This window comes from Gymnoscopelus microlampas, assembly GCF_963454915.1.
Source record: "Gymnoscopelus microlampas genome assembly, chromosome: 9".
Classification (NCBI taxonomy): Eukaryota; Metazoa; Chordata; class Actinopteri; order Myctophiformes; family Myctophidae; genus Gymnoscopelus; species Gymnoscopelus microlampas.
This window is the reverse complement of record NC_139946.1, coordinates 51,386,072-51,403,443: the sequence shown is the minus strand read 5'-3', so window position 1 is coordinate 51,403,443 and position 17,372 is coordinate 51,386,072. Positions and strand designations below refer to the sequence as shown.

General features: G+C 43.3%; 1 long non-coding RNA gene and 1 pseudogene across 2 annotated transcripts in view; one reads left to right on the top strand and one right to left on the bottom strand.

Annotated features, from left to right (window-relative positions):
• LOC311051870 (3',5'-cyclic-AMP phosphodiesterase 4C-like) overlaps positions 1-17,372 on the top strand; it is a 67,930-nt pseudogene that overhangs the window by 35,126 nt on the left and 15,432 nt on the right. The window contains exons 3-4 of the transcript XR_014602892.1: positions 12,734-12,928; positions 16,324-16,365. The product of XR_014602892.1 is annotated as a 3',5'-cyclic-AMP phosphodiesterase 4C-like (transcript). The remainder of the gene's footprint in view (positions 1-12,733; positions 12,929-16,323; positions 16,366-17,372) is intronic.
• The window catches only part of LOC311051871, a 92,813-nt gene that overhangs the window by 67,715 nt on the left and 7,726 nt on the right, over positions 1-17,372 (bottom strand). The gene's annotated exons all lie outside the window — the stretch shown is intronic.

The window sequence follows — 17,372 nt, the reverse complement described above, 5'->3', positions numbered from 1 at the left end:
TTTCAAATGGACGAAATGTTTATTTGGCTGAATATCTACAAGCTCACAGAGCTATTCAATCTGCTATTCAAAAGATTTTTATACATTTGAAACTTGAAATGGGACATTCTGCATAATAATGAGTGCATTTGCTTTTGATACTTTTGAGTACATTTTATACTTTTGTACTTTTACTCTAGTGCATACGGCATGGCGGCCAATTCTGCACATTGATACATTCTGTACACTCACCACAGAGGTCCCTCCAACGTCCAAACATCTTGACCTTTTCTCGCCAAAACGGGGGCGCGTTGCGCCTCTACCTATCACAGCCGGCTCTCGGGACATCAAACCACGCAGACACCCTCTGCTAGTGTGCCCTGAGTGAGTGGCCATTTGAAAACCAGATTTTTGTTGTATAAAACAACAACATTTTAACCCATTGAGACCTGAAGCCGATTCTACATGTCTCCTAAATCTCAACAGTATTCTGAAAAACGTATGTTTCTATATCAGTGGTGCTCAATCTTTTTCATGTCATGGACCCCCAAAATTATATGTATTTGGCTGCGGACCCCCATCAAAATATCTTGTTCCAGGGACCCCCCCCCCCAGAAGCAAAGATTTTAGTTAAAAATGTCTGCTTTAAAAATATATATTTTCAAAGATTTGCACACATTTTCACGATTTTTCAAAAATAGCAGATCTACAAGCTCATAGCGCGGCACTCGGTGCCGCGCTATGAGCTTGTATATCTGCTATTTTTGAATAGCCCAAAGTGTAAAATAATGCTTTTTTAGCTCAAATCTAAAAATGACACAGTTCCAGGTCTTAATGGGTTAAAACAACAACATTTTAATAATGCTTTAGAGATATGCAGAGTGCTAGAAACCACCATGTTTTCATGGTTTAAGCTTCAAAAACACACAAACCACACAGAAAACACCATGTGTGGTGGAGCGGCTCTTTAAGAAGAGAGCTGTTGTGTGTGTCGACGGATTTACGAGGTGTTTTTTGAGGAATAGTGGAGCTGAGTGGTTCTGAGCAATGTAAATGAATGTCTGTGTGCCGATCACTGAGATATCCATGTAAGCATGTCTGTGGTCAACACCACCAGTCCTCTGTATGTTACTGACGTCAAACATGTGCACGCACGCACGCACGCACACACACGTTTGTATTATATACTTGTGAGGACATCAACATTTTAGGACGGTGATTTCATGAATGGCAACTAATAATAAATGGGTTATAAATCAAACACTAACCCATACAACTAACCTCCAAATGTCTAATCCTAACCCCAACCTGAATCATTTCCTAATTGTAAACCTAACTCTCCAATTTGAATTGTTATGTTTACCATAAACAACTATTTCTCTTAACCCATTGAGACCTGGAACTGTCTCATTTTTAGATTTGAGTTAAAAAGCATTATTTTACACTTTGGGCTATTCAAGAATAGCAGATCTACAAGCTCATAGCGCGTCACCGAGTGCCGCGCTACGAGCTTGTAGATCTGCTATTTTAGAAAAAATGTGAAAATATGTGCAAATCTTTGAATATATATATCTTTAAAGCGAACATTTTTAACTCAAATCTTTGCTTCTGGGGGGTCCCTGGAACAAAATATTTTGATGGGGGTCCGCGGCCAAATACATATCATTTTGGGGGTCCTTGACATGAAAAAGATTGAGCACCACTGATATAGAAACAAACGTTTTTCAGAAAACTGTTGAGATTTAGGAGACATGTAGAGTCGGCCTCTGGTCTTGATGGGTTAAGGACCAGGAAAATGTTCCTCTCAATGTCTATTTCTCAAATTCTATTAGCACTCACAAGTGTTTTAACGCACGCACGCACATAAAGTCTTTGATGTGAGAGCCTCTCTCTCTGCCTTGGCTGTCTCTTCCTATTCCTTCTCCCTTTCCTCTCTCCCTTCCCTTCCTTTCCTTCCTGCCCTCCTTCAACCTTTCCTATAACGAGATCCCAATACTCAAACGTCCATCCTTCAGATAGAGGAATGAATCGTGTTCACTTTAAGGCAGTGGTTCTCATCAAGTGGGCTCCATGGGAGGGTTGCAGTGGGTCCAAGCTAAATGATTAATAGTTAAATGGACCCTTACAGGTCTGTAACTCAGACGGTGTAAAATGAACACTGAGGATTTGACAGTGTATATTAGGGTCCCAGAGATTAAAGTTTTTTTTATAAGATTATATCAAATGGAGGTCCGTGGCCTAATATTATATTTTATATAACATATTAAACTGGGGGGCCTTCAAATTAAAAAGGTTAGGAGTGGGAACGTTTTTCTTAAAAAACTCTTAGGGATTTAGAACAGTGAAGATAGTAGATATATATATCGGATATTTTTTGAACATTTTTTGAAAAATCTCAAAAGTGTCTGAAACATTTTGAATAATGTTTTAACACAAATGTTCTCTTCTGGTGGTCTCTGGCACAAAACATTTTCAGATGGTGGGTCCGCGGCTTCTGATTTGGAAGGCATAGAATCGGCATCATGTCTTAATGATCTAAGACAGAGGTCTTCAACAGGGGGTCCGTGACCCCTATGGGGGTCCTCAGAGTTACTACATGGTGTCCGCCAAATCTTTGTGTGATGGGGAACATTAGCCGAAAATAGCAGATCTACAAGCTTACAACGCCTCGCACTGTGAGACACTGTGAGCTTGTAGATCGGCTATTTTCGAAGAGTTGGTGCAGGGAAAAAGAGCATGAATCCAACTATCTATGAAATCTATGAAAAGGTATATTCTGCAACACAATTTTAAACTATGTATTTGGGGTCCCTGCTTCATCTGTCTCTCAGCTAGGGGGTCCTTGGGCTGAAAAACGTTGAAGACCCCTGATCTAAGACATCCCCAAAAGGGCATTGGTACAAGCTGGGCCACAACCAGAGGGGATTGTGAGACGCACAGCCGTCGCACAAAATGTATTATCCATTCAGGGTCGAATTTGTTAGAACAATCTGCCTATAGAAATAAGAGACTGTTCGACTTTCATGACTCTTAAAAAACACTTGAACCCAGCATCCTTATTGTGGGGAAATAGCAGATCCACAAGTCTACCCCTCAATAACGGAAAACAGAAAAGACACTATAGGGCCCTGAAGGACTCTGGTCAACCATATGGGGTTTAAAGGGATAGTAAGCCCAAAACATAACTTTTTGTTCTGGATTAGTCACCCCATGGAGACTTGAATCCATGGATATTCTTTTGTTTTTGTCGCATTCCTGAGCCAGGTAGGCAGCGGTTCCGGTAGGAGACACAAAGGAGACTCTTTGTGACTCCTACCGGAACCGCTGCCGGGTAATGAAATTATGGGCTTAGGAATGCGACAAAAACTAAAAAAATATCCATGGGGTGACGAGGGGTGGTGAACTATCCCTTTAAGTGGTTAAAGCTCAGCTAAAAAAAATGGATTAATGAGAAACAAATCTAGGCTACTATAGGCTTATTATCTCGCTGCTATCTTGGACACATGTACCTACTTTTGTGCGTGTAGCTATGCATGGTTTTCATGGGTGTGTGTGTGTGTGTGTATATATACATAACATGGTAGATGTGTATACTGTACATACGTACGCATGTATTTATTTTGTTGCCGTTCTTTTATTGCAACTGTGTTTTATCACATGTTTCATGTTTTCTGTGGTGACATGGATGAACACTATAGCATTCTGCTAGATCTGTGGGCTGTGGTGAATCTACAGTGAGAGTCAAAACATGTAATTCTTTCTCTCACACATCCTGACACACACACACACACACACACACACACACACACACACACACACACACACACACACGCACACGCACACACAAATAGAGACACTCACACGTACATAAAGTATACATTCTTATGCACACACAGAAACGCGCAGAGTGACACACCCACAGCCAAGGAGAGTACAGATTCACATACAGAGAGAATTCTCTCTCACACACACCCTGTTTCACACACACACACACACACACACACACACACACACACACACACACACACACACACACACACACACACACACACACACACACACACACACACACACACACACACACACACACACACACACACACCCTGTTTCACACACACACACACACACACACACACACACACACACACACACACACACACACACACACACACACACACACACACACACACACACACACACACACACACCCTGTTTCACACACACACACACACACACACACACACGCACACACACACACACACACACACACACACACACACACACACACACACACACACACACACACACACACACACACACACACACACACACACACACACACACTCACTCACTCACTCACTCACTCACTCACACACTCACACACTCACACACTCACACACTCACACACTCACACTCACGCTCGCGCTATCGCCATCTGCCATTTGTGTATTGACGTCAGTGTGTGTTCAGTACATACTGTATATGTACTGTATATATGCAGACATTACATTGTGTGTGTGTGAGTAGAATAGCGTTTCTTTGTAGATCTCAGGGCCATACAGTACGTTGAACCAAAAATAGCGTGAAGCCGCTATACCGTTTGAAGATCAGTGTGGGTGTTGTGTGTGGAGGTGAGGGTGGTGTGTGTGTGTGTGTGTGTGTGTGTGTGTGTTGTGTGTGGGTGTGTGTGTGTGTGTGTGGGTGTTGTGTGTGTGGAGGTGAGGGTGGTGTTGAGATGAAACAGAAGGACGTCACTCTGAAAGCGTTGGGTCTGTAAACCATAAATATGGTTGCTGTAGGGCAGACACCTCATAACTCCATGTTTCAACTTGTTTTGGCTGTATTTGGCCCCATCTCAAAAATATTTTGTGCCAGGGATTTTTCAAAAATAGCAGATCTACAAGCTCATAGTGCGGCACTCGGTGCCGCACTATGAGCTTGTAGATCTGCTATTTTTGAATAGCCAAAGTATAGAATATGGTTAAAGTGGTTAAAATGATTGTGACGCTACAGTATATTAACTAATTTTGCTGGGGACCCCCTGGTACCCCCCCCCACCAAGGACCCCTGGTGCAACGAACGCCCTGCTTCGTTGTACAAGAATGTCACACAAAAGTATAGCTAAAATAGCCGATCTACAAGCACAGCTGATCTACATGCTTGTATATTGGCTATTTTAGCTATTTAGCGAAACATTTTGAAAGTGAAGGTAAAAGTGACACAATGACACACATTCTGGTCAAGATTCAATTCATCCCCTGAGCGAGCAGGCAGGATCTATTAGCTCAGTGGTAAAAAAAACAAAAATCAGCAATTGCTGCAGGAAACTGGGTTCAAATCCGGGGTAGAAGAGGGAAGTTACGTAGTGCTGCTTTAACGTGTGTCTGTGGGTTTTATGAATATTAAACCAATGAGAAGAATTAACACGAGCTTGTGACTACAGTAAATAATAGCTGTGTGTGTGTGTGTGTGTGTGTGTGTGTGTGTGTGTGTGTGTGTGTGTGTGTGTGTGTGTGTGTGTGTGTGTGTGTGTGTGTGTGTGTGTGTGTGTGTGTGTGTGTGTGTGTGTGTGTGTGTGTGTGTGTGTGTGTGAGAGAGTGTGTGTGTGTGTGTGTGTGTTGTATCATTATACTTGTCAGCAGTGGCATGCACAGACATTTTGAGGGGCAGGTGATCAAGTAAATTATACTTTTTTTTGTTTACTTGGTCTGCTCTTTTTTCCCTCTACACCTATAACTCTTTGCCAAAAAAAGCCGATCTACAAGCCTACAACGCCTCGCAGCGCGAGGCGTTGTAGGCTTGTAGATCAGCTATTTTTGGCTAAAGTTCTCCTCAGAAAAGGGATGCTAGGTTTCGAGTGGTTATGGTAAAAAGAAAAAAAAATCATATCACATAAGGATTTGGCGGACCCCCTGTAGTAACTCTGAGGACCCCCTGTTTAAGACCCCTGCTGTAAACAAAAAAAAATAAAAAAAATAATGTTTTTTCTTTTTTCAAAAGGGCACTTCTGGTCAAGAGGGCAAAGGGCAGGTGCTTTAGCACCACCTAGAGTCTATCTGTGCACGTCCCTGCTTGTCAGGGCCAAATGCCACAAGTGAGGAACCATTTTCCTGCTCCTCACAGGAAAGATTGTTGTTTTATGGTTATAAAAATGTTAATGCAGGATTGATTCATGCTTAGTTGTGCAATGCTGTTGCGCACCCAATATAGCCGATGATGTGCAAGCTTGTAGATCAGCTATTTTGGGTGCATGACGCACGCCATCATTAACGTGTGTTACAGTAAACACTTGCAGCACTTCTGCTCTCCTCGGTGTCTTTAGCAGCTCTGTGAAGTGACTCACAGTTTACCATCCATTACTGATCAATATATACTGTTGTAGTTATTGCCAGACCTGAAAGGTATGGCCTACACAAGCCTTTGTCACCAATTTGTACATACATGGTATGTCTGGTTGTGGTTAAGTTTCTTATGCATGAATAAATAGGCACGGACTAGTCGTGACATCACTATTATGTCACAAGTATAAATACGGTTGGTATATAACGTAAGTCCGGGGACCACCAGTGGTCCTTGAGGGAGTACCAGGGGGTCCCCAGAGAAATGTGTTAACATAGCGTCACAATCATTTTTAACCACTTAGCTTTGGCTATTCAAAAATAGCAGATATACAAGCTCATAGCGCGGCACCGAGTGCCGCGCTATGAGCTTGTATATCTGCTATTTTTGAAAAACCTTGAAAAAGTGTGCATATCTTTGAATATTTATATATTTTTTAAAGCGAAAATGAACTGATATCTTTGCTTCTGGGGGTCCCTGGCACAAAGCATTTTCAGATGGTGGTCCGCGGCCAAATGTAAATCAATTAAGGGGTCCTTGGCATGAAAAAGGTTGAAAACCACTGACGTAAGACACAAAGATTTCAGAATTAGACTTCACACGACTTCACATAACACCGGCTTAGGTCTGGCACAACCAGGTCTCCTGGTCTTTTTCTTGTTTATCATAACCAACCATTTGTTATATTTATTTTTGGGCCTATTTCATATCCGTAATTAACCCATTCAATCCGGGAAAGCATCTGTGTCACTTTAGATTTCTTTGGCTATTCAAAAAAATGTAAAATAATAGATATACAAGCTCATATTAGCTTGTATATCTTGTATACTTGTAGATGAGCTTGTAGACCCAAAGGTTTGAGAACCACTGATATAGAAACATAGAAAACAACAAGTTTTTTCAGAAACCTGTTTCAGAAGACATTTGTAGAATCGCCCAGAAGCAAAGATTTGAGTTACAAATGTTTGCTTTAAAAATAAATATATATATATTTTCAAACTAAAGATTTGCACAAATGTTCACGATTTTTCAAAAAAATAGCAAATCTACGAGCTCATAGCCTATGAACTTGTAGATCTGCTATTTTTGAATAGCCAAAGAAATCTGAAAATGACACAAACGCGTTCTCGGTTTTAATGGGTTAATCCTCAAGTATTCATTAATCAAAATATTGATTGCGTTTACATCACTCTCCTCTCCTCTCCTCTCTAAAGCAGAGGTCTTCAACAGGGGGTCCGGGACCCCTAGGGGGTCCTCAGAGTTCCGCCAAATCTTTGTGATTTTTACATTAACCACTTCAACCAAGCATCCCTATTCTGAGGAGAACTTTAGCCAAAAATAGCAGATCTACAAGCGCTTGTAGATCTGCTATTTTTGGCAAAGTGGTTCGGTATAGGGGGGAAAAAAGAGTGAAAGTACAGAAAGTACAGAGTTACTAAGTATTGTTTTTAGAGCATGGTTAAATGTCTGGAAATACACATCAACATGAATCCAACATGATAAGTCCTGTGAAACAAGTCTATGAAGCTGCCCTATGAAATCTATGAAAATAAAAAATACTTTATACAATATATAATGGGGGAGGGTCCCTGCTTTCTCTCTCTCTCAGCCAAGGGGTCCTTGGCCTGAAAACGTTGAAGACCCCTGCTCTAAAGGTTGTTGGGGCCTCTCCTTCCTTGTGTCTTTTAAAAACAGCTCTCTGACACAGAGAGGAAGAATGTGTTTTTTCATGGTTGTGTAACTTTCTGGGAGGTGTGTGTGTGTGTGTGTGTGTGTGTTGTTTGTTTCCATTCCCCACGGGTCCTGCTTGGTGTCAGATCAAATACACAATGGACTGGAGGTTCAATGTAAACATCCATACGCTGTACCCCACCGTGTGTGTGTGTGTGTGTGTGTGTGTGTGTGTGTGTGTGTGTGTGTGTGTGTGTGTGTGTGTGTGTGTGTGGGGGCACCAAACCACACACACACACACACACACACACACACACACACACACACACACACACACACACACACACACACACACACACACACACACACACACACACACACACACACACACACACACACACACACACACACACACACACACACACACAAACCTTCACCCTATGCCACTTACCCCTCCTGGCTCCTGTTTTCCAGCCTTGTGCTTGCCTCCTCTCCTCTCTCTGTGTGTGTGTGTGTGTGTGTGTGTGTGTGTGTGTGTGTGTGTGTGTGTGTGTGTGTGTGTGTGTGTGTGTGTGGGGGGGGGGGGGGGGGGGGGGGCCTTGGTATGGTGCCCGGGGGTCCCGCATTGAGATAAATACACACTCACACTGGCTGACCAGGGGTCAACCGGGCCCTAAGACTGTTCCCACGCCACTAGGAAACAAAACAACTGTGTGTGTGTGTGTGTGTGTGTGTGTGTGTGTGTGTGTGTGTGTGTGTGTGTGTGTGTGTGTGTGTGTGTGTGTGTGTGTGTGTGTGTGTGTGTATATGTGTGTGTGCAACATGCCATCTCTGTGTGACAGTGTGCAACGTGACCTTTGACAGACTAGTAACTTCCTCCACCAGAAAAAAAAACTATTTTTTCTTTTCATAATGAAAAGCAGAGCCACATGCTTCTTACATAATACCTTCACTAATCACATCATATAACATATTTATACTACAATAGATATGACATCAGTTAGATGAATACATATATATATATATATATATATATATATATATATATATATAGGTCTTAAAATTACACAGATGCGTTCCCGGATTGAATGGGTTAATAGTATAGAACAGATTAAACACGAGTGTCACCGAGGTTCTGGTCTGATGAAAGAACAGTTTTAGTTCCACAGGGATGAGAACGGGGCCCTTTCTGAAGCCATCCAGTGAACCATGGAAAAGGTCAACGTTTTCCACTCTGTGTTCTGCTTCATCTGAGTCTCTGGATCCACTCCAGAGTCTGTCTGCTGAGGTCTATATCAAACCATCCACACAATGTCATCTGATGTGTGACTGTAGTGTGTGCTGCTGACTGACTGGCCAGCTGCCATATTATCCCTGTAGGGCTGATACGGCTTGAGCTCGCAATGGATCGGTCAGCGGCCTTATTCTGGGGGGGGGGCATTTGCCAAAAATAGCTGATCTGTGAGCTTGTAGATCAGCTATTTTTGGCGAAGAGGTTTGTTGTAGGGGGGGAGTTTGCAGACCAAAGAAGTTTACTAAGTATTGAGGCTTTAGGCGGTTAAAGGAGTAGTTCACCCAAAAAAATGACTTGTTTTCTATCAATTACACACCTCATAGATTCTTTAGTCTTTGTCACATTCCTGAGCCAATAATTTGATGATAATAATAAAGATGCTAATGTCTCCGGTAGGAGACACAAAGGAGACTCTTTGTGTCTCCTACCGGAGAGACCGCCGGTCATCAAATTATTGGCTCAGTAATGCAGGAATGCGTCATTGTTTGGGTGAACTACTCCTTTTAAGTTGATTGTCTCCTACTGTATGGTCATGAAATCTGGGTCATGACCCTTAAGAACAAGATGGCGGATACAATCAGCCAACCTGTGTTTGTTTAGCAGGGTTTGGTGCCATCTGGGAGACATGATCCTTTTCCTGGAATGGGGCCAGTTGTATGTGTATGTATTTGATGCTTTTTGTGTGGTTTTTAACCCTGATGTACAGCACTTTGGTCGGCCTTTGGTTGTTTTTAAATGTGCTTTATAAATAAAATTGACTTGACTTGAGGTGTCTAGTGCAAGATGCCTCCTGGGAGTCTGTCTCCCCAGGGAGGCTTTTCCAGGCACGACCCAGCTGGGAGGAGGCCCAGTTGGGAGGAGGCCCAGCTGGGAGGAGGCCCAGTTGGGAGGAGGCCCAGCTGGGAGGGGCAGACCAAGGACCACAAGCGGTGATTATATCCCCACACTGGCCTTGGAACGCCTCAGATCCTCCAGTCAGAGGTAGTGAATGTGTCCTAGTGGGAAAGACAGGTCTGGGATTCTCTTCTGGAACTGTTACTGTATGTCTGTGACCTCATTCCAGATAAATGGATGAAGATGGTCAGCTGCCATAATATCCCTAGGGCTGATACAGCCTTAGCTGACGTATCATGTTCTCTCTCTCTCTCTCTCTCTCTCTCTCTGTCTGTCTGTCTGTCTGTCTGTCTGTCTGTCTCTGTCTCTGTCTCTGTCTCTGTCTCTGTCTCTGTCTCTCTCTCTCTCTCTCTCTCTCTCTCTCTCTCTCTCTCTCATATATAGTGTAAATTCCTGGTCTTTGGTTCCCAGGAGTCACAGCTGTGTCAGATCACAGGAGATTAGCCATACATGACTCCAGGGGTTTCCCACCTCAAGGTCCAGGGGCTGACCCATAGACCCAGTATTTCACTGTGTCCTCATAAGGGTATAAATATGAATGCTTGCGGGTGTTGTGAGGGATGGAATTAAAGATTGCGTGCGCGTGTGTGTGTGTGTGTGTGTGTGTGTGTGTGTGTGTGTGTGTGTGTGTGTGTGTGTTGTGTGTGTGTGTGTGTGTGTGTGTGTGTGTGTGTGTGTGTGTGTGTGTGTGTGTGTGTGTGTGTGTGTGTGTGTGTGTGTGTGTGTGTGTGTGTGTGTGTGTGTGTGTGTGTGTGTTTTACTATCCAATTGTGGACCAAAGATCCCCACAAGGATAGTACTGTCAAAATGGATGTTATTAATATCACCATGATTTGTGTGTGTGGGGAACTCATTTGAAACAAGCTCAGTGCTTTTATGAGTCTTCCAGTTTAGTAGACCTCATATTGTGAATTTGTACCATGTACTGTTGTTCTCATGTCTTACTAAATAAAGTACATCAATCAATCAATCAATTCACGTCCTCATGTAGGAAATGGTCATTTTCATAAATAAGAAATATTTTGATTAGAGCTAAAGTTACAATTTGTAAAAGTTTCCGTTTGGGGTCATGGTTGGCATTTAGGGGTTAGGTTAGGGTTCGAGTTAATCGTTTAAAATAGCACCAAAAAAAAAGGGTAAAAACATTTTACAAAACAATGTCTGCACAAGGATAAAAGTATGTGTGTGTGTCTCATTGTGTACAGCGCAGTTGCGTTTGCGTCAGAGTTGAGAACAATATTACAGACACTTCAAGGTCACATCTTTGTCTGTCTGTCTGTCTGTCTGTCTGTCTGTCTGTCTGTCTGCCTGCCTGCCTGCCTGTCTGTCTGTCTGTCTGTGACGTTCATCGAGTTCCTTTCTCACAAGAAACCGGGATTAACTTCAAACATGAGATTATAAGCAAACCCACACTTGTTACCTGTGTGTGTGTGTGTGTGTGTGTGTGTGTGTGTGTGTGTGTGTGTGTGTGTGTGTGTGTGTGTGTGTGTGTGTGTGTGTGTGTGTGTGTGTGTGTGTGTTGCATTTATATACTGTATAGCCTATACAGTATGTGAGAGGACAAAGGTGTTATCTGAGATGGTCAGAGTTTACATTATTTGTATTAGTATAGAGATATTTAAATCCAGTTTATTTAGATAGGGCAGTGGAGACAGGAAACAGGGGGAGAGCAGGTCCAACCCTGGTCACCATATGGAATTGAACCGGGCAACACGGTTATGTGGTCGACATGCACGATCTGGTCAACTTCCAGCACACCTGTAGGGATTCCCCCCCCCCCCCCCCCCATCAAAACTGGGGTACAGGGAACATCAGGGGTCCTTGAGGGAGTTCCAGGGGGTCCCCAACTAAAAGATTGATAGTTAGGAACCAATTAGACCCTTACAGATCTGTAACTCTGATAGTGTACAAATGGGCCCATATGGGTCCATTTGGTGTGTGTGTGTGTGTGTGTGTGTGTGTGTGTGTGTGTGTGTGTGTGTGTGTGTGTGTGTGTGTGTGTGTGTGTGTGTGTGTGTGTGTGTGTGTGTGTGTGTGTGTATGTGTTTGTGTGCATCCATGCTTCAGAATATACTGACTGTATTTGTATTTCACTCTTAACTCTGTCAGTGCCAATGAAATAAAAAAAATATTGCAAACTGTGCCAACATTTCTTTTTTTTTTCAAAGTAAAAAAAAAGTGCTTAGGAAGCGAGATACAGCCTTTTTCAGTTATAAGTTAAACAAGGAGTGGATGGAGCTGCAAATCTTCAGATAATGATATCTTGGGTTCTGAACACTTTTTTTTTTTTAAACATTTAAAAACTCGGGATTTTTCGTTCTGGCAGGGAGGGTATTCAGTAAAAACTCGGGATAACTCGGGGTCTGGCACTGAGAGAGTTAAAAAAATAACTTCAAATGTGTTGAGGTGTGAGAGGAGAAGTGAATGAAAAGGCATCACAAAGTCATAGACGAATAAGACCATGAATATTTACTTTTCCTAAATGATCACAAATTTCTCTCCTTCCATCTCTCTCTCTCTCTCTCTCTCTCTCTCTCTCTCTCTCTCTGTGTGTAGTTTTGATGTGGAGAATGGGCTGTCGGTGGGCCGGAGCCCGCTGGACCCCCTGGCCAGCCCGGGGTCCGGTCTGGTGCTGCACCCCAACCTCGCCCCCCACAGCCAGCGGCGGGAGTCCTTCCTCTACCGCTCAGACTCCGACTTCGACCTGTCGCCTAAAAACATGTCCCGACACTCCTCCACCGCCAGCGACCTGTGAGTCCCACACACACACACACACACACAACACACACACACACACACACACACACACACACACACACACACACACACACACACACACACACACCATAACACTTGATTGATTGATTGAATACTTTATTTAGAAGGTTTGCAGAGAAAAGGCACATAGAAGTACAGTTTACAATAGAACAGGGCTGATGCAACTTTGATGATGGAGAGGGCCACTATATTTCCACATTCACTCCAGAGGGCCACAATTTATTTACTGTACAGAAATATCCGTATTTTAACTTTTTCTATGTCACACAAAAGTAGCAAAAAAATAGCAGATCTATAAGCTCAAAACGCGTCGCGGTGCGACGCGTTTTGAGCTTATAGATCTGCTATTTTTTGCTATTTTTGAATTGGATTCCTGAAAAATATGATTTTTATTTAATTTCAAATACATTTAGTTATACTTATGTTAACTTTATGAACTGAAAGGTAGAGTAAGTGATTTGCTTTGGTTAAAATAAGTGTTAAATAGCTCTATATTGTGATAGTAATCATTGCTATAGATTGTTTGTTCAGTAAAAGGAGCCTCCTTGTCTCTCCACCTCTTTATTAAACAGAAAATGCATTTTCGTGTCAGTTTCATTTCCAATTTTATCTAACCAGGACAGAGAACTCAATCAGGATACAGATTAAACAAGTGAAATTGGAAGTGATGACACTAAGAAATGAGCAGGCAAAATTGGAACTGGAACACTATACAAATTAAGCTTAAAAATGGGTACTTTCTCCTGATTGGCTGAGATTTTGACACCTACCAAAAAATGTATTTTCTGTTTATTAAAGAGCTGGAGAGACGGGGAGACATCTGTTACTGAAAAAACACGCTATAGCAATGATTACTATCAGAATATAGTATTTTAACCTTTTAACAAAATACTTTTTGTTTTAACCAAAAAATATCACTTACCCTACCTTTAAATACAAATACATTGGACATGAAAAGGACAATAGAATTGTAATACTAGTCATTAACCCTATGTCACCAAACGTATCATATATGATACACACATTACACTGATTTTTTAATAAATCAGTGTAATCAATACTTGGACCAAGAACCTGTTGTATCATATCTGACACATCCCCACTTCCCCCTGGACCATACCATTTGCACTGCAGGTAGTTACAGAGCCTCAGGTGGTCTGACCCAAAATGGCTGCCATCAACTGAACAGGAGAGGTTGATGCACTACTAACAAACATTTTTTTTAAAAAGCAGTTCGGGTACATTTTCCTAGTATATCTTTACTAATATTTTGAAATAAGTGTTGGATAACTTGAATGCACTTATGAGCTCTCCAAATTTAGCACTTGAGTTTGCTTTTTATGATGTCAAAAGTGTTTGTATCATATTTGATACTACAGGTCTAAAAGCATTTTTTTTTAATGTTAAAACCAACTTGATTTTTTTTTTTTTTATCCCACGATTTCTTAACGCTATTTTTTACACCCAGTGCCAATCTCTATGTAATCCTGGGCACTACACTCCCTCTACCAACCTAGGGAGGCCAGAGCCGAGCTCATGCCTCCTTCAATGCATGAGAGCCAACTGACCTTCTTATCGCCTGACAGGGGAGAGTTTCCCTGGTTGGACGTAGCGCGTGGAAGGAACACGTTATTCCAACCAGTTCCTTTCCCCTCCATCAGACGCCCCGGCTGACCAGGGGGAGGCAGTAAAACAGACTTGAAATACCCCTTGTAATACCCCTTGTATCAAATATGATACAACAAATAAATGATACAAAGGAATGTTAAAAAAAATAAAACAAAATCAAAAATGTTTTAAGACCCAATAAAGTGTCCCTTTTCAATATTCTGGAATTTTCGGACCTTTCCTTCATAGTTCAGGTTCTACAGGGTTAAGCTACTCATACATACTGAAGTAATTAAAGCGGGTCATGTTTGCATGTTAGGAATTGTAACAGCTGAAATACAATAATGTCAGTATTCCGATATTGACCTGAGGGCCGCATTAAGTGAAGGTGGGGCCACATGTGGCCCCCGGGCCGCCAGTTGCCCATGTATGCAATAGAAGGTCAGCTAAGATGGATCGCTCATGAAAGCTGCAATGGCTTGTTTCAAACGAGATCCCCACGTACTCAATTCATGGAGACATTAAAAGACAGACAGATATACACTACTATGCAGAACGTCATATGAACAGCTTAAAGGTTAAAACAAAAAATATGCACAGTAAACAGTTCGAGGAGGGGGGGTGGGGGGGCTAGGATATGACTTTTACAGGGGCCAGTTTGAAATTGCAGCCTCCTGAAGGTATTTGTTTAGGGCAGTTTTGAAAGTGAGTAGGGTTTTACACTCCTTCACTACTTTTGGTATAGGGAATTCCACATTGTTGTTGCATAGCAGGAGAACGAGTCCACACAACTCTCACACCACAACACAACTCTCACACCACAACCAACAACATCTTCACAAATAAACATGTTTTTTTTGACAATATTGTACTTTCCAAAATTCCCTCGGCACTAGGACCCTGCAGCATTTTTGGAGCGGCGCATTCATGATTTCGTTTTTAACAGAATGCTAGATTTCAATACAACAAATACTTCCGTGACCCAGGTGTAGCGGGAGTGACGTCAGGACTCCGGCGCTCTATAGCAGTGGTCTTCAACAGGGGGTCCGGGACCCCTAGGGGGTCCTCAGAGTTACTACAGGGGGTCCGGCAAATCTGTATGTGATAGGATATGTTTCTTTCACATTAAACACTTGAATCCTATACAGTATCCAGAGAACTTTAGCCAAAAATAGCCGATCTACAAGCTCACAGCCAAAAATAGCCAATCTACAAGCTCACAGCCAAAAATAGCCGATCTACAAGCTCACAGCCAAAAATAGCCAATCTACAAGCTCACAGCCAAAAATAGCCAATCTACAAGCTCACAGCCAAAAATAGCAGATCTACAAGCTCACAACGCCCGGCGTTGTGAGCTTGTAGATCTGCTATTTTTGGCAAATAGAGGGGGAAAAAGAGCAGACTAAGTACATAGTGAAAGGTCAAATTTAGTAAGTATTGACTAAGTTAGATGTCTGAAAATACACATGAATCTAACACACACTGATGACAGTTCTGTCAAACAAGTCTATGAAGAAATCTATGAAAACGATTAGTCTGCATTGCAACACCATACTATACAATATGTAGTGGGGGGTCCCTGCTTCTCTCTCAGATAGGGGGTCCTTGGCCTGAAAAACGTTGAAGACCCCTGCTCTATAGCATTTGTAGCAGAGACTGTAAATGACAACGGAGACAAAACCGCTGCTAGAATGAATGTTCCACGGTGTGGTTCAGAGATGTCACTCACGGATAGATGTTCCTTGTGTTTCCTCCTGAAGGGAGGAGGGATTGAAGCACTGGGAGGTCACATGGCTGCCTCGGTGAGACCCCTGTGTGGAGACCCCGGTGGTCTTGTGGTTTTTCTGTCTGGGCTTTATCACTTGGTTTGAGGTTCAGACCCCTCCTCCACTCCCCACACACCCACCCACACACCCACCCTCAGCACGTTAACACCCTCCTGAAATGACACACCCCCCTCACTCAGTCCCCACCCCCTGACACTTTGATGTCCAATGTCAGGTGGCCGTTGTCTCTGCTTGTCCACTGGTCTGTCCACTGGTCTGTCCACTGGTCTGTCCACTGGTCTGTCCACTGGTCTGCTCACTGGTCTGCCCACTGGTCTGTCCACTGGTCTGTCCACTGGTCTGCCCACTGGCCTGTCCACTGGTCTGTCGACTGGTCTGTCCACTGGTCACTGGTCTGCCCACTGGTCTGTCCACTGGTCACTGGTCTGTCCACTGGTCTGTCCACTGGTCACTGGTCTGTCCACTGGTCTGTCCACTGGTCTGTCCACTGGTCTGTCCACTGGTCACTGGTCTGCCCACTGGTCTGTCCACTGGTCACTGGTCTGTCCACTGGTCTGCCCACTGGTCTGTCCACTGGTCTGTCCACTGGTCACTGGTCTGTCCACTGGTCTGTCCACTGGTCACTGGTCTGCCCACTGGTCTGCCCACTGGTCTGTCCACTGGTCACTGGTCTGTCCACTGGTCACTGGTCTGCCCACTGGTCTGTCCACTGGTCACTGGTCTGTCCACTGGTCTGTCCACTGGTCTGTCCACTGGTCTGTCCACTGGTCACTGGTCTGTCCACTGGTCTGCCCACTGGTCTGTCCACTGGTCACTGGTCTGTCCACTGGTCTGTCCACTGGTCTGTCCACTGGTCTGCCCACTGGTCTGTCCACTGGTCTGCCCACTGGTCTGTCCACTGGTCTGTCCACTGGTCTGCCCACTGGTCTGTCCACTGGTCTGTCCACTGGTCTGTCCACTGGTCTGTCCACTGGTCTGTCCACTGGTCTGCCCACTGGTCTGTCCACTGGTCTGTCCACTGG